Consider the following 24614-nt stretch of genomic DNA (forward strand, 5'->3'; position numbering starts at 1 on the left):
TTTAAGTAACATCTGCAAATAGATACATGGATATAAATTACCTGATGAGTATGTCAAGAAATGCTTTAGGAGAAGAGGATACGATGTTGGGGATGCAATTGAGCGCCTTATGTGTGCTGCCTGCTATAGTCGCATCCCCTGAAATAGAAGATTTTGATTTGTTTACTGTTGGCAAGTACAGCTTCCTGTATTCAGTAAAAAAGAAGATTTATGCTGAATGTCAAATATCTACGAATGAATCACATTTTGCTGATTTGAGTAGAAAGGAATGGGAAGCATAAGGATTGAATTTCCTCAAAAATAATCTGGTTTTAAAAAATAAGGTTTAAAAATTGAAGTCCACTGTGAACCGTGTTTTATGTTTTCCTAAACCTGAAAGGTTTGAAAACTTACATGATCAATTTACCTGACTAGAAGGTGGTTTCACATCTGCACTCTTAATGTTTAATAAAAGCAAAGAATGCTACACTCTAGGTGTTTCGTTAAGTTTCTGAATTATGTTTTTGACAAAAAATATGAGGATACTTCTAAAAGATGAGAATATAGAATCCATTTTGCTCCAGGGCATACAGTAACCTCTTTGTCCTGGATGGACGACTTAGAAGCCATGGAAGATGGTCTCCAGGGTGAGCCCTCCTAGATCCAATGCTTTTGGTTTAAATATGTTTCGCCAAGAATTGCTTGAAAGTGTAAATGTGAGAATCTTCAGAAGCTGGCATATACATAGCAGTTTTTTAGATAATGTAGCTAATATTTTGTTAAATAAATATTAAGCCATGTCTCACAGAATATGCTTAACAAAAGACAGAACCATGGATTCAGAAAGCATTAAATGTTTTAACCTTTTAGTATATTTTTCATCATTATTTCATAATACTATTGTGATCCTCAATGAGCACATGTGTTAACCCCCAATATTTTCTACTATGTCTTCAACTCTAAAGTTTGCATTGCCCAAATTCACTGCAGTCAATACATACCAAGTACAAATCTCCACGCTAGCTTCTTAGTGGTTTCCATCGAAAAGCTGAATGTCATTTGCAACTGATAAAACTTTATAAAGAGCCCAAGTCAAATTCTACATTCCTTTGAAGTTATGAACAGAGGAAGGTTATAAAGTTGTGTGAAAAGCCATCAAAATATTTACTGAACTATTTTCTCAACCTTTATTATTTTTACAGGCCAGAAGGAAAGCATATACTAGTTTTAAAGTCCTTGTAGCAGTAAAATTTTTGATTATTTTTTGACCTTTTCTTTTCAGGTGGTTGCCACATGTTTGGCTATAATATGTAGACATTATTTCATTTTTCTTCTGTGGTTTTCGAATCATTTTGTGATGGAAGCTTATTTTTTTCAGAGTGTGCATGTTCACTGAGGCTCAGAAATCAGTCTAGAAAAAGATAAGACAATTTAGAGATGGAGATGATACAATTCATAAAAATGAAAAACTTTGATAAGTAATAAGCAAGGTATTAATTTTAAAATTAATCAGACAAATATGAGACATGTCAAGGTTTTTTATAGATGTGAATATCATTTATTAATTAAATAATAAAATGTGGTTATTCTAAAAAATAGGACTATTTTCATATACTCAAAAGAAATATTAAATCCAGATAACTATGTTTCATAGGTCATAGTATACAATACAGACTAAATTTCCAAAAATTATCTTGAGAAAATGTTGTATTATAAACTCACTATAAACAAGTTATTCATCAATCCTTAGACCACAATTTTGATCGATTTTGTTTTTTTGAATTTGACTTTCTATAGTATTTCTCAGTTATGATTATTTAGATTGCACATATTGACAATATTTTCTCAGGTTTGTACATTGTGTTTAACAAAACACTATATTAAAAACTGTGTGCAGTTCGTTTGGTCCATGGTGTTGATAATAAATGTACTGTTTTACTGAAGTTGAGGTTTGTGTACTATTATTAACAGTTTAAACCAATTATTTGTAATTAATTTTGTTAAATTAAATTGAAGGTATATGAGCTTATTAAACCTCAACCTCTTAGCATCCATCTTTGTTTCATGTTACATATATATTAACATTAAAGAAATATGTCTCCTATACTCCTGCATTTTCTTTATTTTGATTCTGTCAAGAATTTCTATTTACCAGACCTGTGTTTTTTACCTCTCTCTCTCATTTCATTGTTTCCTCTCCTGTTATTTTTTTTTTTTTAACAGAGCTAAAGATTATACCAAAGACCTCACACAGTTCTATGGTGTTTATTCTGTTTAATTTTCCTTGAAATGTGCATTTTTACATAAACTATCATTCCCATTGTTTCTGGACAGTCAAATGTCACTAAAGTTGGTGAGTGAAATTCAACTTGAATCCTTCCTTTGTACTCCTGACACGTTCTTAAACACTTGCTTAATGTGATGATAAACACGGGTGCTCCATATGTGCAAACCTGTCACACTGTGCAAATCCAACGGTCTGGTAAAGAGGCATACTGAGAGTAAAAGAAACTGACAATTAAATTATTTATTGTGGCACATGTTGGTAATCCCTATACATTAATACTCTGGAAAAAAATAATGGAGAAATAAGAAGTTAGAGATTCACCTGAGATCCGTAGAGAAAAGTCATCCTTAACAGTGGACAATTATGAGGCCACTGTTACCCTGACCAAAACCAAATAAAGATTAAACAAGAGAATTCCAGGCCAATCTCCCTCATAAACCTTGATGCAACAATATTCATACTCTAAAATCAGGACATATAAAAAGACCTAAGAAGATAGCCTTGTGGCAATTTTTGGTATTTAGAAGTCATTATGTTCAATCTTTACACACCAAGAAAACTTTGATTATTTCCATGTTATGTTTTGTTCTATATATACTTTATGACAGTTGTAAATAGTAAGATTTCAATGCATACTATCAAACCTTTAAAAAAATCAAGTACTGACTAAAATATATTCATATAGTTTTATGACAAAATGCTTTTAATAATCCTTGTTTTTGTGTGTGGGTATGAACATTTGTGAGTGCAACTCTCAGGGAATTTGAGAATAGGGTGTGAGATTCTCTGGAACTGTGGTTATCAGAGATTGTCAGCTACCAGCAAAGGTGATAGAAACTGAACTCTGGCCATGCCCAGGAGCAATATGAGGAACCACCAATTCTTCAGCAGTGGAATATATAATATTGATAAAAAATATAAAATATTATTATCTCAAGAGTAATAAATATAGCTTAAAAATCCTAGAGTTTTTGGAAACATCTACGGAACAACCTTGGATTTGAACACACTATGTAAATTGCTAGGTTCAAAACCTATCAAGGCAGGAAATATGCAACAGTAAAGAAGACATCACTGCATGTGAAACTCACAGCAAAACACAAACTCACAAAAACCCTAGACATGCCTACAATATGACCAAAGTAAGTTTTCAAATTGAAACAAATGTTTGGGGAAGTTTTTCCCCTTAGATGTTTTGTCACACAGCAGAAGGTGACAAACTCACAGGAATTATTAGAAAAAAAAAAAAGACTAAACTAGTTTTTTTTTCAGATATGTGATAGTTGAAACAACGCTTTTTATTTACAAAAAATAAAAAGATTTTCACCAACTCTCATCCCCTGAGTATTTTTCTTAAGTAGTAGGATGTAGCTGGCTTACTAAATTTCTTTCTTTCTTTCTTTCTTTCTTTCTTTCTTTTTTTTTTCTTTCTTTTTTTTTTTTTTTTTTTTTTTTTTTTTTTTTTTTTTTTTTTTTTTTTTTTTTTTGCTCAAATACATATCCAATTCTAGGTGAAAATAAAATTTAAGGAATTGATAAAATGTGAAGATGCATATTCTAATTCAAATATTGAAGATGAAAATCCTTTTAATACATTCTATAACGTTGCTTTCTTATGGTTGTATCTACATGACATACCAGGATGGATAAAATAGTTTTTTTTTAATTAATCCTGATTTTGTTTGATTTTAGTTAACTACAATTGTAGTTCTAGCTAATTTCATTAGGCATGATCCCAGAAGCTACATTTGCAGATCATCCAATACCATTCTTGACCTACTGAAAGTAATGCGGTGCCACCATGTTCTGTTCTTTCTTTTCTTGGAGTGTAAACTCATGTTTATAAGTTGCTCTAATCCTCCTGTGATATCCCCTTCCCATGACTTTGTGACAGTGTCGGAGAACATAGATGATACGAGAGAGTGTGAAGTACCTGTTTGTGTAGCTTTGTGGTACTGTGGAAATACATGTATCCATTGTTCCATGGCTCAATCCTCTGTTGCTGGTCATCAGTCTGTTTTCTCAGTCATGGATGACTGTTCCTTTGAATTTTTTTTTTTAAACCATGGCCTTCTATTTTAACAGAATCCATGGAGAAGTGAATAAAGAGGAATAAAAAATTCCCTGGTCATTTATCATTTCTTCTCTCCTTATTTTTGGAGTAGACAATGGGCCATGCTTCTACCCATGTAAATGACTTTCTAAAACTTAGTAAGATTATTTTCACCATGTCTCACAGAAAACCTGAGTCTCCATTTTCGAATAGAGAATATACCTTCTTTCACCACAGATGCTTAAGTGTCACCTGCCTCCAGGGAAGCTCTTGTGCCAAACACTTGGTCTCACACTAACTGTAGCTCAGCTGTGTTCTGGTGATAGACAAAACTTTGTAGAATCTCCACGCTATAGCCAGCAAACAGCAACAGAATTTAAGTTTTGTATATCTTGTCAAACACTCTTGAGGTTTTCGACAAAATAATATAACACTAACACACACACACATACACACACATGCCCTTTCATTTTATTCTTGTCTCTTAGTATTCCTCACTAGTGCTGTAACAGTTTGTAAGTGGTTCAGTAAATAACTCCACTGTAAAGACTGCATTCTCTCCGGGTCTTTATATTTAGCACATGCTTCTAAGTTTCTGCTGCTGAAATATAAACTATTAGCATTCAAACACATATTTGTTAAATTGAGGGTTTTTCCTCTCATTTAAAAGCTGCCAAATAATGACTCTGATACCCAAATTATATTTACAAATACCTTGATCATAAGCTTTGGCTCTTCCCTGACTAGCTCATAAATTAATCATCCTGTCATTCTTTCTGTTCTAGATTCTGTCCCATTCTTCTGCCATCTGTGTTTCAGGGTGAATACTCTCCTGCACCTGCATCCTTGCTTCATACTGGAAATCCCACCTTCTATTTTCTGCCATGACTACAGGCCAATCAGGTTTGTTTGTCATGTGAAGCTTTCAAAGAGACACAAGAGATTCTTTCTACACATATTAAGTCCCTGTCTTTTACTTGTAGTCATGACTAGATACTTGGCAATAATGTTTAATGAAAATATAATAACTATCCAGGCAAGCAGGTGTATTCCTATAATTTCCGCACTTTGGAAGCTGAGGCTGGAAGGTCATTATGAGGTGAAAACCAGTCAGGCCACATAGGTAGACACTCACTGTCATAACAGACAGACAAATGACTGAGGGTGTTGACACAAAAAGAGACCTTTGTTTCTTCCAGTAAGTACTTGTGACCTCATTGCATTTTCTTTTTTTTCAAGTTTATTAGATATTCTCTGTATTTACATTTCAAATGTTATGCCCTTCCCCCCACTCCTCTCCCTCCTCCCTGTCAACTTGATTCATTTAAGAAGCTCCCTCTCCCAATCACCCTCTCCACCTCATTGCACTTTCAGGATCTGCTTCAATATACGTACCTGTCCAGAGGGACTCCTTATGACCACTGATGCACATAAGAGTTCCATTTCTTTCTCTACCTGAAATCACCTCTCACTCACTTCAGCCATCGATTCCTTCCAAAACTCTTCCAAATCTAAACTCACCCCCAACATCTGCATCTAGAGAACTCAACCATGAAATTCAAACTCCAAATCTACTCTGTAAGATAGATAGATTTGTTTATTTGTTTTTTTATATCTCTAAAGCTACCCCTTCCCTATCTCCCTTCACAGAGTTCCTCCTCCCATCCCACTCCCTTTGCCTCTGAGAGGGCAATCCCTGTCCCTGCATCAAATCCCTGGAGGATTAGTCTCATCTTCTCCCAAGGAGGCCACAAAAGGCAGCCCTACGTTATATATGTGCCAGGAGCCTCATACCAACCCCTGTATGCCCTTTTGCAGACGGCTGAGGCTCTAGGAGCTCCCAGGCATCCAGTTAGTGGCATTGACACTCTTGGTCATCCTGTGGGGTTGTTATTACCTTATGTTCCTAAGACTACAGCTTCCATTCTTTCTCTATGCTACTGTGTGTGTGTGTGTGTGTGTGTGTGTGTGTGTGTGTGTGTGTGTGTGCGTGCATGCATGCACACATGTGTGAAAAGAAAAATATGGAAGTATAAATTTGGCATTTTCTGTACATTTTATTCCTTTCAGTTTTAGAATGGTCTTAATGTTCTAGCAACATCAATTCAATATCAAGCTCACACCTTGGGTGACCCCTATACTTTATGTCATCCAAGGGTTTGCTTGAATCTAACATGGTTTCTCATTTATTACCCATTAGGGAAAGTATATGCTCCAAGAGCTGCCTGTAGTAAAACGAAAGCTCATTCTGTTACTTTACAGTGAGAAGTAAATTATGCTCAGTGTGTTACATATTCATTGGAATAATTTCCTTCTGCTTCCATTGCTTAGCCAATGGAAATTTCTTTTACACTGAAACCTGTTCCCTCACTTCACAAACACTGTCTAGCTCCAGCACCCCATAACCTCAGCAGTCTGTTCCTTTGCCGATGCAAGTTTTCTTTCATTTAAGAAAGAAAAATATCCGTTCTGTTCCTTCATTGCTACAAGTATCAACTTCTAATTACCTGTAATGAAAATTACACATATAGATTAGGAGTGGAGATAAGCATCCCAAATATAATCTGTTTGCTTGCAACCATTTATTAGTCCAATAAATGTTTTCCAGTATGCACATAGTGATGATTAGATTCCACCATCTTCCACCATAGAGCTCATGGTGCAAACCCTTCAGTTTCAACCATCTCTCAGTGTGGCGACATTTTATGATAGTGCTATTTTTTTAATTAGTGTACAGAGAGTGTTAACTAATACAGAAACTGTAAACTATCTACTGTTATTATAGATCTGTGACTTTGAATGCTCAGTTTGGGATGTATGATACACATGTAGATGCAGCCCCTTTCCATATGAATGGATTAAAATCCCTTCTTAACCAATGATGTAGAAAAATCAGTGCATGACCTGGGTTATTCTTTATATTTTCCCTGAGATTACATGTAAATTATTTACTTTTGTCAGGGCCATAAAAACTGTAGTTTAGAGCTTAGACATGTCCTAAATTGTGGACCTTGGAAAAACAGGCAAATTAGGTGAGCAGTTTATTCAAAGCTGGAGTGTATTAAGCATCCAGATGACTGATTCTTTTTATCCTCTTGAAAATGAATTCACTTTCTCAAGCAATGAATTCTCTTGAGATTCATGTGCTTCTTATAAACCTTGTAGTAAATGTCTATCCTCAGATTTCAAATACTCTAGGACTCTTTATGATAATAAAGGTAATCCCTATGGACTTGTGAAATTGATTATTATACAGAGGGCTTCAGTTAAAGAGACCCTTACCTACCACATATATAATTTCAAGTTCTCATTTGAGTATTTAATTATAAAACTCATAAAGACTATTCTCTTGAATTTTATTTTTTGTTTAAAACTCTTCAACATTCATGAACTATGTTTTGATCAAATCTACTTTCGACTCCTCCTTCCCAACTCCTCCCCATCCCTACCACCCACTTTCCCATCTCCTTCCAGTACTGTTTTAAACTCACCAAGTTTTAGTGCCTGCTTTTGTTTTGGTATAAATCCATCTACTCCAGAAAAGATCATACTTCTGAATAAAACTCACTTTCCCCTGGAAATTATTGGTTGTAATATCGCATCCGTTAAGGGTGAATATCATAAGTGTCTTGCCTGTCTGTACTGGGATTTTGGACGGATATATCTTGTGCATTTGCAGGTCATGTGCATGCAGGTTCCAGCCACTGTGAGCTTATGTTAGCATTGCCCTGTATCAAGACTATTTTAAACATACACATGCAGTCTATATATTTTTTCTAATTTGGTTGAGATTTCTTAGAATCAATGTCCTAAAAGTTTCTGTAAATGAACAATGCATCCTTTCTTATATTTCAGTCTGGTTTTTTCTATGTAATATGTTAGAACCTGTTAAATGTTATGGCAGTTTAAGACTATTTTTTATTGGAAATAAAACTTCTTTATCCCTGTGGTAATTCAGAATTCTGGATTCTGGCACAACTAGAAAAATTGAATCTTCTATTTCCAGATAAGGTGGTAGGATAATGGTAGTCAAAGATATAAAGGAAATATTTTCATCGTGTTTTAGAATGCTGTGTACCTATATAAAAAAACTGAATTTCACTGTCAATGGCATTCAGAATTTATTCTTTAAGTATTAGTAATAATATTAATAAAGCATCTCATGGGGTTTAGCAATTAGTAAGTAAGTAACATGCATATGAGATTTAAAACTCAACTCAAAATATGTGTTGAATGCAAGGGGTATTTTAATCCTTTAACCAAGGTGTTGTACTGCAGTAGAATTTTTTAAAATGCACATTATACAACTCAAGTCTGGTCAGAAGAGGATAGCCAATATAATTTAAAAAAACACTTTATTAAAATACACAAAGTGATATCATAACAAAAGAATAAAATTATCATAATTATCATTTTTCTGGCTTATGTTTTTGTGTATTCATCATATAGAGATGTATGTAAGTAAGCCCGTGTGGATCACACCCAGTCTGGGATATAAAGTTGCTAGATTTTCTCCCCATTGCTGCCTATTACTTACAAATCTGGGCAAGATAATGCTGCAGTTTCTTATTTCTGGAACACATTACGTTCATATGAATCTTGCTGAGAATAGAATAATTTAATTAGCTCTAACTTTACATGTACCGAGTTGAGCATAGAAGGAGAGAAAATTCCAATGAGTTCTGGTTGTGACAGTCATGTGAGTTAATCAATAGAAGCTAATCAATAGAAGCAAACATGGAAAATATATCATCAATGTGAGTGTGTACTTCTCAATCTAGTAGAAGATGCATGAAGACGGTTGATTTCCGACAATTATCTATTCCAAGAAAGGAGATAAAATTAGATGAGATAAAAATGAGCATTGGAACAGAAATTAGTAATTAAATTAGTTTCCTTTTTTTTTTTTTTTTTTTTTTTTTTTAGTAATATGGTGACTTATGCTCTTTGGAGGGCTGAAATTGCAGAACCCAGTGAACTCATATGGTTGATCTTTGCTGGGAAATACCTGAACACCATAACATAATATGAAAGCTAGTTTCATGGTAGGAATAAGTGGGAGATTGAGACACTGCATTGCAAGCCAAAAAGGACAGCCAACAATACAGCTCACTTTCTAGCATCTACAATTAGACAATTGTAATATTGTCTAATCTTCTTAAGACAGAGGACCAACTCCTATAAGAACAAATGAACAAGCTGTTTTCCAAGGTCTGATCACCTTCTCTCATAACCCCACTTGTAAAAACTTAAAATCCACCTGCCCTCACCATCCCATGGATATTGAGCTTCTTCCAGAAGGGAGATTAGAGGACAAAGAGAATGAAAACAATTAGCTCCCTATAAAACAATCTCTAATCTCTCTATTCCTTGACACCCCCCCCCGTGAGTGCCTCTCTCTCTCTCTCTCTCTCTCTCTCTCTCTCTCTCTCTCTCTCTCTCTCTCTTTCTCTCTGTGTGTGTGTGTCTGGGTGTGTCTGTGTGTCTGGGTGTGTTTAACCAAAATATTTTATTCATTCAAGGGTCAAGGGAACATAACAGACCATGGTTTTTAGGGACCTTGGTAGGGCATTCCTTGTCTCCTAGTCCCAGAAAGAAGAGATTCAGGTGCAAACATAGTAGCTGTATTCTAGCAGGAACCTTGAAGTATCTGCCACAGATGGTTTAGCTGCATCCTCATTTGGTAAAATTTGTTTTGTAGAAATGATCTTTTAATTCTAAGAGTGCATAGTTATTTTAAATAGTAATTTGCAGATGAAATAAATAGTAGGGAGTCAATAAACTACATAACCAGAATTAAAAAATAAAATAATAAAGAACTCATTTCTGTGATGTAAATGTTTTGTTGCTCCATTTTGTTATTATGGGTTTTTGCTTGTTTGTTTGTTTTTGTTTTGCTTTGCTTTTGTGTTTAAGAAAAAGATTATGGAAATAAAATTTGAGACCTAAAACAGCATAATAAACAAAACATAGTGCACAAAAGTCTCATTTTACAAATAAAAAATGGGTCTTGATTTTATTACTGAGCAGATGCTAATTCTGACCTTGCATTACACTTAGTACGGTGGTTTCCCTTTCCAGTTGGTGTATGGCAAAAAGAGTGAGATGTCATCATGAGTGGTTAATGACCCATATATGCCAGATAATCAAGCAGTATCAACAGAGGACATACAACATTTTTAACATTTATTATTTCTGAAGAAGTTCTAAATTTTATAATTTATAATTAAATGTTCTTTATGTAATTTATATTCATGGTCAATCAATGCTATTCTAGTGCATAAATATAATCTATATATGTTTGAGAGTGTATTATATATAACACATATAGTATATAGGATAATACATCCATCCTGACACAAATACAAGTAGGTTCTAAGTAAACCTTGTCAAGAAAATATATGAACACTTTAAGAATTTTTTAAGAAAAAATGTTCATACCAAACTATATGAGTTCTGTTAGATGCTAAACTGGATACATGAATTATTAAATTCAAATATTAAGGTAACATCTTGAAAAGCTGTAAGATAAGATTTAGCAAATATTAATTTTTCCTATTACCATTTCTTAAATTTTCTTGCAAATGAGTATTTATATTTATGAACCATCCTAAAACATTTCAATGCATGTATGTATATAATCTATAATGATCAAAAGGTAACTGTATCCATGACCACAGAAATTTATACTTTCAAATTTCTATTCAATAGCTATCTTAGCGTTAGTTAAAGCTACTCACCTGTAGCTATCCTGCTGTTGGAGGGAATTGGAAGGAAAACCTTTTACTATCTCAATGTACCTTTACTGTAAAACATGCTCCCACTATTTTCCTCAAATATATGATTGCCAGGATTTGGTACTGATCAATTTTCTATTTTTTAGGAGACCAACTTTTGAATATAGTGTTTTCCGTGTAAGAATGGGTTATATATGTTTTTCTATCATTGACATTTGATTTAATATAACAATAGTTAATTTCTTATAAATAATGAACTGTTTTCTCTATAATGGATGAGTAATGTCAGTCATGCATGTATTCCATATTTTCTTTATCTATACATCCATTAAGAAACTTTTTGATTCATAATATCTTCATAATTGTAATTGGTTCAAGAACAAGTCTGTTATAGCAGATACCCCCTCATCATGACATTAATTCCTCTGTTTTTGTACTCAATTTGGGATTGCTAGATTCTATTCTAAAATATTAGTGACTGTCATTTTTTTATAATTTATATTGTGTTACATCCCAGCTGTAGAAAATGAAAGTTCTGTTCAGGAAAATTTCCCCTGTGCCTATGTGTTCTAGGTTTTCCGTCACTTTTTCTAATAGTTTCAGTGTACCTGGTTTAATGTGGATATCTTTGATCCACTTGCACTTGAGCTTTGTTAAAGGAGATGAGAAAGGGTCTATTTTCATTCTTTGGCATGCTGAGTGCCAGTTGAGCCAACACCATTTGTTGAAGAGTCTTTCCTTTTTCCATTGAATGTTTACAGCTCCTTTGTCAAAGCTCAAGTGACCATATGTGTAAAAGTTCATTTCTGGATCTTCTATTCTGTTCCATTGATCTACCTGTTTTTCTCTGTACCAGTACCATGTGGTTTTTAACACAATTGCTTTGTAATATAGCTTGAGGTCAGGGATGGTAGTTCCTAAAGATATTTTCTTGTTGTTGAGAATAGATTTTTCTCTAACACCAAAGATCAAGAAATGGGACTTAATGAGATTTTAAAGTTTCTGTAAGGCTAAGAAAGCAAAACGGCAGCCAACAGATTGAGAAAAGATCTTTACCATTCTCACATCTGATAGACGTCTAATATCCAATATATTCAAAGAACTCAAGATCTTAGGCTCCAGATAATCAAACAATCCTATTAAAAAAGGGGTACAGAGCTAAACAAAGAATTCTCAATGGAGGAATAAAAAATGACTGAGAAGCATCTAAGGAAGTGCACCACATCCCTAATCATCAGGGAAATGCAAATCAAAACAACCCTAAGATTCCACCTCACACCAGTCAGAATGGCCAAGATCCAAAACTCAGATGACAGCAGATGCTGCGGAGGGTTCTAAGAAAGAGCAACACTTCTCCACTGTTGGTGGGATGTAAGCTGGTACAACCACTCTGGAAATCAGTCTGGTGATTCTTCAGAAAATTGGACATAGTCCTACCTGAAGACCCAGTTATTCCACTTCTGAGCATATACCACAAACATGTTCCAACATACAATAAGGACACATGCACCACATGTTTATAGCATCCCTATTTATAATAACCAGAAACTGGAAAGAACCCAGATGTCTTTCTGTAGATGAATGGATACAAAAAAAATTGTGGTACATTTATACAATGGAGTACTACTCAGTTATTAGAAACAAACACTTTATGAAATTCCTAGGAAAATTGATGTATCTAGAGAATATCATCCTGAGTGTAGTAACCCAACCACAAAAACCAAAAGAAAAAAAAAGAAAAAGAAAAAAAAAAAAACAGACCTAATATGCAGGCACTGATAATTGGATCCTAGCCCCAGAAAGCTCTGAATACCCTAGACACAACTCACAGTCCATATGAATCTTAAAAAAAAAAAAAAAAGGCAAAGGCTAAAAAATTAAAGTCTCAGTCCTTCTTAGAAAAAAAAAAGTCACCCTCTCAGAGTTTGTTACACCTAGACCTTAAATCATAAATAATTCAAGAGCTAAGAATATAGCCTTGTGGAAATTATTAGTATTTAAAAATCATTATGTTTAATATTTACACACCAAGAAAAGTTTGACTATTTCCATGTTACGTTTTTTACATTCATTTTATGCTTATAATAACTAGTAAGATTTCAATGCATCCTATTAAACCTTTAAAAAAACAAGTACTGACAAAATATGTTCATATAGTTTTATGCCAACATGCTTTTAAAAATGTGTACACGTATCTCTTTTTTTAAAAATAAAGTTGTAAGGAAACAAAAAGAAAATGAAAATTCACCTTTTTTACGTTTTGTTTGCTTTTTTTATATTTTTCTTTTCATAATAGACCTAGAACAATAGGTAAATGATTCTTATTATAATTTCCAACTATATTTTATGTTGATTAGCATTTTTGTAACTATTGGCAATTTGAATATCACATTTTAAGAAATACAGTAAAGCAACTGGCCCATTTTAATCAACAATTTCTATTGATTCCTTTGTACATTCTGGACACAACTTTTTTGTGCAATAAGTAGTTGGCAAACACTTTCTGCTTTCTGTGAAGTCTTCATGCTGTTGACTGCCGATTTTACTATGGTCTCATTTTACTGCTGCACATTGACTTCATTATGCTGAAATTTAATTCTTGTCGTGTCTCAGGGATCATACCCAGCATATTAGGGAATCACATATATGTCCTGAGCAATTCTCTTATAGTTTTTTTTAATGAATTTAACATTTCAAGATCTACATTGAATTACAGAAAAGCTGGAAGAGGCTGAGAAGGATGGTGAACCCATAAAAGACCAGCAGCCTCAACTAGCCTGGATCACTGAGAGCCATCAACTAAGAAGTATATAACAGCTGATATGAGGCCCCCAACACATATACAACAAAGAGCTGCCTGGTCTGGCCTCATTGAGAGAAGTTACATCTAAACCATGAGAGACTTGAGGCCACAGGGTATTGGTTGGTCTAGTGGGGTGGGGGTGGTAACATCTTCTTGGAAATGGGGGGAGAATGAATGGGATAAGGAATAGTCAGAATGCAGACGTAGAGGGAGATAATGACTAGACTGTAAAAGATGATTAAATAATAATAATAAGTAATAATAATAATAACAATAATAGCAAATTAAATAAATAAAATCTTAAAATAAGAAAGATAATTTTTGGATCATACTAAAACTATTACCCATGATCAGGCTTTGGCCTTTTTTTCTATTCCTATGGTCTCTGTATCTTAAATATTTCTTATCCAAATTATACAATTATAGATAGATGTGCCTTCATTAAATTATAATCAATGATGTTTAATAGTATACTTAACATTAAATTAACTAAATTCTTTGTTTGGCTTATTAAAGCAAAGAGACTGTAGTGCAGTGACTTCTTCCAGAGCTTTATTTCCATCATAAACCATTTAAATAAGAGTAAGAGAGTTCATTCATAGACTACAAAATAAATGGGAATAAGATAGTTTATAAATTATAAGTAATGAGTAGTGTAAACAGCCACTCAGGCTTAAAGTACATGAAAACTTTACCTTTCTAATTTGTCATTAACTTCTTTGTCTTCTTTCATTAATATTTTACAGGTTTAATTGTAGACAACATCCAGATTTATCACTAAGTTTATTCTCAGATTTTTAATCATTTTGATTATTTTAGCAGCTAATGTCAATAGGATTTTTTTCTCAGGCATTCTGTTTATGGTATATTAAAAAAATACTGATTTCCATCTGTTGATGTTATATAGTGCAACAAAAATATTTATTAGTGCTAATACTCTGTTGTATTCTCTATTTTTATACAAACCAAATCATATGCAAAGAAAAATATTCTTCCTTCCAGCCATAATCCAATTTCATTCATTCTGTGGTCTTATTGCTTTGGTGAAAAAATAATTTTAATAACCTAATGAACAAAGACCATTGAAATGTATACCTTATTTTTTAGGTGCAGTACATATTCTTTAAATTTTAAACTTTAAAAATACTTTACTTCAATGAAGTTTTTATATATAGGAATTTTCCTGTCTAAATGCACAATTCAGCAGATCTTTAGAAAATTCATTATTTTAAGTCTTATCTAAGTATGGCTGTAGAATTTGAGATAGTAACAGAGTTTGTATCATTTACCCTCAGCTGCTCCCATTATCTCCAACCACAATACACTGGTGATTTGTTTTCTGATTTAGAGGATTCATACAAATTGGTATAAGTTAAATGTGAACCTTTTGTGACTGACTGATTTCACTCAGTATAATGTTTTGATGTTTAACTACACTGTAAGATGTAAGAAGAGTTCTGTGAATTTTGCTAAAAGCCTGTCTTTATTTCTGTTTATTAGTATATCATGTATTCTGTTTGCTTGAATTCATGAATCAATGTTTTGATAATTAATCATTTTCTTAAGTTTATCTTTATATTCATTTAAGTTGAAGAGAATGTTGATATTTTTCAATCCAGAGTACATAAAATAAAAATTATTTACCATTTTCTGAAGTGTATATTGAACAAGATCTCCATGTTGCAAGATATTCCTCAAGACTATAAAAAACTAAGACTGCTTAGGTTTTAATATCAACATTAGTCAAAATATCTGTTTAGAAATCTCATAGGAAAACTTGAAAAATTGTTTATAAAATATATACAATATATTATTTATTTTATTGTATATATTTATATCATGTATAAATATATAAAATATGCATATGTTAAATATTAAAACATCTTACATAGAAAATGACTACTCTAAGTTATTAGTTCTTAAAATGTCTTATTTTAATAGTAATGATAATGTTTTCTGAGAGAATGACATGGAATTAATAATAAGTACTATTTATGAAGTTATGAATATGTTCATAGCTGACAAAAAATGACTTGGCCTCAATTAAGTGGAATGTAGTTAGAAAAAATGATATTATTGTCAATTAGATTACAGCAAAATGAAGGCTAATTTCTCCCTCTTAGAAATAACCCCTCAGAGATACAGTCTATGTTTTACTGGACAGATATCCTAGAAATGTTGGTGGGAATGGGAAGAAGTCTACAGAATATGAAAAGCAATACAAAAAGTTTGACAGCTCCTTCCTGATAAGGCAATAGGCTATGTGTGCCATCCAGAATGGAAACAGAAGATGTTTCTGGGAAGTAGTGTGAAGATGACTGAAGGCAGCTGTGCGGAGCCGGGAAGAGGAAGATGAGTGTCAAGATCATCAGCATTAATAAACCGAGGGCAGGGGATCAGGCTGTTTATCAGTCAGTGTCACTGGTGATGAATGTCCTGAGGGGAAAGGTCAATGCAATTGACAGGGCTGGAGTCTGCACCCTGCTTTACTCAACTGGGGACTCTTGCTGACATGTGGTTATTAAAGCAATGACATCAGTGAGCAGGGGACAGAGACAAGTCAGAATGAAGTTTTCAAGGATTTAATAAACTGAAAAAAAAGAGTCAAAATTAATAAGTGGTTTTCTACTGAACTTTTACATAGTTCACTTGACAGAGTCAAATTTACTTATGATGTAGTCTTCTTTCAAAAAAAAAAGGTTTTTTTTTATAATTATTTACAAAGTAAGCCAAATAGCAACATTTTCTATCACTTAATTATTCCTGATAAGAGCTTTTGATTAAAGCTAAAAATAAGAATTAATGTCTTAGGAAAGAATGTGCCGTATGAAAGACAATGTCTCAGATTATGCAATTTACAGTGTGCGCTAGTGTTTGAGTGGGACAGAAATCTGTGGAACCAGATTATCTGTTTTAATTAATTTTTAGATAAAGCACACACAAAAATAGCAGGCCAGACCGGAATGCTGGCAAAAGATGAGACCAATTCCACAGCTTTTGAGAGGAAAATGGGAATTAATACATGCTTCCAGTAAAGTGAAAAGTAGGATTTTGGTGTCATATGGTTATGAGTATAGTCTTGCACACACACACACACACACACACACACACACACACACACACACACACATACACATACACACATTGATACTACCTCATTTAAAAATATTCTTTCAGAGATTATTGATTCAGAGGTTAAGTGGCAGATGGCCCAAATGGCACAAGTCCTAATCTCAAAGGACACACACTCAAAGGAAATGGAAAAAGAAGACAAATCAATATGCTCAGAGCAGAAATGATGTAATAAACGTGCCAAGGTAGAAGAGACAAAGAGTGCCCTGGGTCCTAAAGATGGCAATGTATGTGAATTTAGATAAAGATTATTATGAATTAAGATGGGGTGTTTATCAATGACAAGATAAGATTGTACAATGATGGGGTAATGGTCAGAGATAGAGAGGGAGGTGAAGGGAGAGAGGGAGGAAAGGGGGGAGGGAAGGAGGGTGGGAGGGAGGAAGGTAGAGAGAGACAGAGAAAGAGGGAAGAGAGAGAGAGAGAGCAGCAAACTATGAACCCAAGCATTGGTTTAGACCAGGACCTCAAGAATGTGTAGCACAGGAACTGCACTGAGAGAAGGTGCTGTGGTCTGATTCACTCAAAAAGACTTTGTGTGGCCCACTATGGGAACAGGAAGTGAAAGCTTATGAATTTAAGTATGATACCTGGTTTATCCCTTTCAGGAAAATAATCATCACATATCAAGGAATCTTCATGTTAAATTGCTACAGCGCCAGGGGAATCAGTTGTTTCATTATCTGTGTTCTTCAGATGAGGGAGTAGAAGTTCAGAGAGGTTAAGCAGTTGCTCCAAGTTTCATGGTTAGCCAGGAGCAGAGCTGTCACTCAAGAAAACACAGCATCAGCTCTTGGTCATTTTAAGCATGTCAAGCTGATTTAATTTATGGTTTTGTTCAGTAATAAGCATGTTTCACTTCATTTCTTCTATTTTACCATCTCTACTGTCATTTTAAAAATTTTATCATCTGAATAAACTGACTTTGTCTCTAATATGGTATAAAATTAAAATTACTATCTTCAATATAATACTGTTTATAAAAACCCAATTTACCTCACCTGCTACTTTTTTGATTTCTTCCAGAGGATACACAGCTTTTGTTTGTCTTTGTTCATTACTTTCTAGTCTCTTCCATTTTTTACATTTCCTCTATTTCTCACATCATATCCTTTTCTTGTGGTACATTTTCTATTTCATATATGTTTACATCATTTTTCCCAATTATCTTTGGTTCACTGTCCTCTTCCATTTCTCTCTGCAGTTCTTCTCATAAATTTATCTCATGAGTTACGTCTTGATATACCTCAGCAGCATCTTTGGTGGTGGGAAAGGCTTCTGAGTTCGTCAGATCTGTGAATCTTGAGTTCTGCCCTAAGGACTCTTCTATAGCTACCAAAACACCTTACCATCTGGCTTTGTGCAGAGGTCCTCAGCACTGGATGATCTGCTGGCCTTTTAGACATAATCTGTTTTTCAGATATGGACCCCCAGAAAATATCAAATGCAAGGATAACCATGTTATCTCCTATCAAGCAGAAAACTGATTAAAGCAGTTTTAAAACTCTGCTAAACAAAGTTCAGATATTTTTTCTCATTAGGGAGTACATAGAAACACACATTTTGAAAATACACAATACTTGTACTATAACTAAACTTGTACTATAACTAAAGGACCTTCACATGTCGCCTCAGTACTAACTTTCTGGAAATTAATATTTAAAGGAAACAATGAATCAATGTTCCTTCTTTAAAAAATGTCTCCTTTGTCCTCCGGTTTTTTCTTCCTTTTTCCCCCTTTTAAAAAAATTGTATATTCTCTGTATTTAAATTTCAGATGTTATCCTCTTTCTGCCAATATTCTCACCCTCCCCTTCCCATTGCCTCCATGAAGGTGCTCCCTTTCCCAAGCTCCCTCTCCCACCTCAGCCCCTTGGCATTCCCCTAAACTGGGAAAAACGAGCCTTCCCTGGACCAAAGTTCGGTCATTGATGCTGGAGAATGGTATTCTTTGCTGCATATGTGCCTTGAGCCATGGGTCTCTCCATGTGAACTCATTGGTTAGTGTTTTAGTCCCTGGGAGCTATGGTGGGTTTGGTTGGTTGATAATTTTGTTCTTTCCATAGGGTTGCAAACCGTTTCAGCTCCTTCAGTCCTTTCTCTAGCTGCTTCACTGGCATCCCCGTGTTCAGTCCGATGGTTAGCTGCAAGCATTTTCCTCTGTATCAGTATGGTTCTAACAGAGTCTCTGAGGGTGCATCCACATAAAATTCCTGCCAGTAAGCACTACTTGGTATCAGCAAAAGTGCTTGGGTTTGGTGACTGCATATGGGATGACTACTCAGGTGAGGCAGTCTCTGGATGATCTTTTCTCTAAAACCTGCTCCTCTATTTGTCCTGTTATTTCTTCCCATGAGTGTTTTGTTCTCCCTTCTAAGAAAAACTGAGGCATCCACCTTCTGACCTTTCCTCTCTTTGAGCTTCATAAGATCTGTGAATTGTTTCTTGGGTATTCCAAGCTTTTTTCGGCTAGTATCTGCTTATCAGTGAGCACATACCATGAGTGTTCTTTTATTACTGGGCTTCTTCTTAAACTCAGTTTCATTATAATCTTAGATTAAGTACCTCTGGAAAGGAAGGCTGTGCCCTCTATTCTTATCAAAAGGAGATTCTTCTTCTTTTTTTTTTTTTTTTTTTTTTTTTTTTGTCAAACTGTGACTGTTTATTAACTGACCAGATTATAAAAATCCATGGGCAACACCTTAGTTCATACGTCTGATAAGCCTGTTTATCTGGTCTTCCCTGTTGCCAGCATCTCCACCTTCTACAAAGTGAGTTGTCTTTTTCTTCATTCCACCTCGTGGGGAGGATAATTTGAAGGGCCACAGGAAGTTATTTGCTTCCTTGAAGTGTTTCCCAACTGTATAGATCTCATGAATTAGATCCTCCACGCAAATGATACCAAATTTACCAAGAGATCGAGCAATCAAGGAATTATCTGTCAAGGCAATCTGCTTTTTCTTAATTTTGCCATAGCCTCGCTTGTAGATGAGCTCATTTACTGACTTCAGGTTGAGATACCCCCATGCAATGTACGGTTCCACAATCCTCAGCATGTTAATTGAGGCCTTGCTGAGTTTAACAAAGGTGTCATTGAAGATCTGTCGAAGATGTAGAAGCTGCAACACCTTGCGCACCTTTGGGCTCACTCCATTGATACCCCGGATTCTGATGACAAACGCCAATTTTGGTTCTGCAGGAACATAGAAGTTTCCAGCCTTCGTGCCATCCTAGCCATCCTAATCTCAGTGCGGTACAACTGCCTGTACTCCTTGTGACAGAGCTTTGACTTCTCATAGATGAGCTTCCTCCTTGCCTTCCGCAGTGTCTTCAGGGCAAACTTCTTCCTCTGGCGCTTCACCTTCAACTCTGCGAAATTCCTTCACTTTTTCTTAAGGGTTTCTGGCACAACAGCAACCTTCTTTTTCTTCTCTGGAACAGCCTCCATGGTTGCAGCCGGTTAAGGAGAGGAAATACTCACTTTTCAAATAACAACAAAAATTGACAGAGACACTATGTCTCCTTACCTCTTCCTCCCACTGAAAGCATCCTCCATCTCTGAAAGGCAGAAGAGGTATTTGATACTGAATGTACTTTTTAGTACCTCTCAAATCAGAAAATTGTTCCTAGTTTAAGATATTCCAAACGGATCATTAATTTTAGTGTTTTCAGGTGATCCCAAAAATTTAAAAACCTACCCAACTCATGAGTGACCAGCACAATAGTCTCTGCCATAGACACATGCACACAAATGCTTATAAACACACAGCAGAGATAGACCAAATCTAATGATTTCCTACTGACACACTGGCTGTGCATTTTTAAACAAAACATGATGAATAGCCACATGAGTACTGGACTTGACATCACTACAACCACTTTTGCAGCTGACATGGTCTGACATTCCACATTTGACTGCAATTTTTTTTTTCAGCCTATGTGATCCCACATCTTTCTAATTGCATTCCCAGATCTTCGACACTACTGAAATCCACAGGTCACTTTCTTTGCCTACATGATGCCCTTAGTGTAAGTAAATTTGGTCCCTCCTGCCTGAGCTGCAGCTGTTTGCTCGCTGCTTCTCAGTAACTAGATATTAAACAGCTGCACCCTCAGTAGAAGAAAAAGTCAACACATGCCCCAGGCTTCTGAATTCTTCAATTGGTTTGTTAGTGTTCTGGATGCAAGTACATAAGACAAGTCATCTTTCTGAAACAGTTCTATTTTTATCTCCTTGTGTGTAAGCCTGGAAATGTTTATAGAGTTAAAAGTTCTTTTAGTCTGAAATAACCTAGTTTTATTAATTGTATGCAAATTATTAAATCCATGTAATAACATTTACAGAATGGAGTCCAATGGCTCTGTTGTTAGGCCACCATCAGTTCCTTTTAGTCATAGATTCTCATAAAGCTCATGGATCTTGAAATGTTTAAAGACCGGAAATAGCAAAGGAGGACTTGGAGGCCTTTATATCAGCCAAGTCAGTATTTTCCTTGGAAAATTTAATGCAGTTTGTTCAAATAGTAATATGAGATGAAACCCTGGTCTAGGCAACTGCCAAAGAGTGTGATTATTTTAAGCAGTTTTTATTTCCTTTAATAACAGTCCTGGAATATCATTTATAAGTGTTCACTCTTGAGTAGTAATGTGTTCAGCTTTAGTGATTTAAAGATATCAAAAAATAATTAGTCCCCTGAGCCTATTAATTAAATTCATTTACATTTTATGGTTATAGAGACAGAAAAGGAGTCATGAAAAGTTATTGTAGAACACTGTACAAATATGAGTAGGAATGACAGACATTTAAAAACAAGCCAATGCTAAATACACACCCATACTGCCAATCCATTTTAACATAGTTTAGTATGGCTAAGTAGGATAAATCGTTCTTGTTCTCGAAGCATTGCCTGTAGATATTTTCTCTTCCTTTAGTAATTATCGTTTATTGTCCCAGCAATTTAGCATGGTGACTATGTCAATAGAGCTGTTTATCTTAGGCTTGTCTTTAATGCCTGAAGTGCAGGCATCAAGCATCTGGCCTACAAAAGCTGTTTATATTTTGAGATGGTTAACATTCTTTGTCAACTCAAATGGATTTGAAACAGCCATGAGAACACTTCTCCGACTGTGTCTAGGAGCATGTTTCCAGAGAGTTTTAATTTTGAATGGCCTACCCTAAGTGTTTGGTCAGTTTCTTGGACTGAGAGAAGAATATGTGCTGAGTGTTGACTCTCACTGTCTCCCCTCCTAACGACAGATGCCCTCTTTCTTGATGCTGTGCTGCCTTCTCTGGAGAAGATATTTTAATTATTAAATTGTAGATTCATATCAACTCTCCTGTCTGAAGTTAACTTGTGTCATGTATTTAGCCACATAAGTGGGAAAAGAACTGATATATGTGGACATTAAACAGTGAGTAATACGTGGTCCAGTTAAAGAGTTTTGACTGTTAACGGATTAACAGAGCTATACTTTCAAGGAAGGACTTATAATATGGCAAATTCAGAAACACAAAAAAGACTCAGAGGAGACAGGCTATCCGAGCAAACTGACACTAGAGTGAGCAAAGAATTCCTGTGGGAAAACACAATTATGTCAGCAGCTGTGCCTAGAGCATTAGACTGGGCCCTGTGATGAATAAGCTGAGATGAACACAGACAAGCTCAACATGTACATATAGCATTGGATTAGTTTAAAAGGTTCATGTAATTAATACTAGTCATACAACTATCGTTCTGCTTAGGTTCTGGGGACATCTTTTAAAGTTCACCGATAATTGATAATGCCATGAAGAATTTTACGTTTTCCCTTTGGAGAAAAACACTGTGATTGTACCCTTGGCAATACTTCCTCCCTACCAGAATAGAGTGGATATTAGGCAAATTTCCAGGAACCACATAAAATTATATATATATATATATATATATATATATATATATATATGTGTGTGTGTGTGTGTGTGTGTGTGTGTGTGTGTGTGTGTGTGTGTGTATGTGTGTGTGTGTGTGTGTGTGTGTGTGTGTGTGTGCAAATTTACTTATATACTTAATTGTGTGTGCATGCTTTTGAGACTTTTCAGGCAAAAATCAATAGTAAGTTATTGTAAAGGGAATAATTGATTTGCTTGTTGTCTCTTATCTTTTTCACTAAGATATTTATTAAACATTTTTTTTTTGTTCTGGCAATCCATGTGACAATATTAATCCTATTTTGACAGCAGTTTCTTTGAAAAAAACTTGTCATTTCTTGTCTCAATCATCAACAATAAATTGGGAAGGTGCCTTCCTTTACTATTGTAGTTGAAATAAATCATCACAAACTTAGTGACCTGAAACAAAATAGCATTATGCCTCAGTTCAAAAAGGAAGTTAATCACAAATGAATCTCACTGGGTAGAAATCAAAGTTTAACAGTATACTCTTCCTTCTGATGGTTCTAAAAATATTTCTTACTTCAGTCATCCTCCAGAGTTCCCAGGAACTAAACCACCAACCAAAGATTATACATGGAAGGACCCATGGCTCCAGCCACATATGTTGCAGAGAATGCATTGTCTGGCATCATGGAGGAGAAGTTCTTGGTTCTGTGAAGGCTCATTTCCCCAGTGTAGGTGAATGTCAGGGCGGTGAGATGGGATGGCTGGGTGTGAGGGATAGCACCCTCATAAAAACAGGGGGAGGTGAGATGGGAGAGGCAGGAACCAGGAAAGGGGATAACATTTGGAATGTAAATCCATAAAATTTTCAATAAAAAACCATCAGCATTGTTTATTTGTGTCCACCCCCCTGCATCCAAAGCCCAACCCCCCGCCAGAACATTTGTAAGTGTGTCTCCTGCATTGATCTTCTAACTTTTTTCTCTATTAAAATAATTTCTGTCCTGCAGAGCTAGCACAGGACAAACAAACACAAGTCCATGAGTTCAATATCTTGGCACCATGTAAGAATAGCCAAACGAACAAACAAAAAAGTAACAAGGCACTCTAGCAGGTTTGTAATCTCAGTGCAGGAGGATCTCTGGAGGGTCACTGGCCATTTAGCTCAGCCAAATCAGTGAGCCACAGGTCTCAGCAAAAGGATCTATCACAGAACAATATAAAACAAAACAAACAAATTATTGACAATACTTAAGAGACTATGGATGAGACCATTGATATCCACTTCCATGTGCATATATATACAGGTATGTGCACTCACATGGAATGATGACATTTAAGCATATTCACATATAAAAAAGGGGGGGGGAGAAAGATGGTTCAATATAAACAGTGCTTGCTATTCAATCATAAAATCTTGAGCAAATATCCTCAACACCCTTGAGAAAAGTTAGGTATAACAGCATACACCCATAATCCCAGCACTACAAGACACAGATTGGAGGATCAAGGGTGAGTTCCTCTTCATTTAATATCACACATATACACATGTATGTACACATACAAATACACATATTGTTAGTAATATGCGAATATTAATGATTCTAGATAATCTCATGAATTGAGACATTAAAGGAGCTAATTCTGAAGTTAACCTTAATTTTCCATTGCCATTTGAATTGATATACTCACAGGTACTGAGATCAAGACAGGGCTATCAAAGTTAATAATTCTCATTACCAAAGTTG

General features: G+C 35.0%; 1 pseudogene across 1 annotated transcript; it reads right to left on the reverse strand.

The window, feature by feature from the left end:
- Positions 1-19651: 19651 nt before the first annotated feature.
- LOC308425904 (large ribosomal subunit protein uL30-like) lies at positions 19652-20445 on the reverse strand (annotated as a pseudogene). Its single transcript has one exon. The product of its transcript is annotated as a large ribosomal subunit protein uL30-like (transcript).
- Between the last annotated feature and the right edge of the window lie 4169 nt (positions 20446-24614).

Source organism: Micromys minutus, assembly GCF_963924665.1.
Source record: "Micromys minutus genome assembly, chromosome: 1".
Lineage (NCBI taxonomy): Eukaryota > Metazoa > Chordata > Mammalia > Rodentia > Muridae > Micromys > Micromys minutus.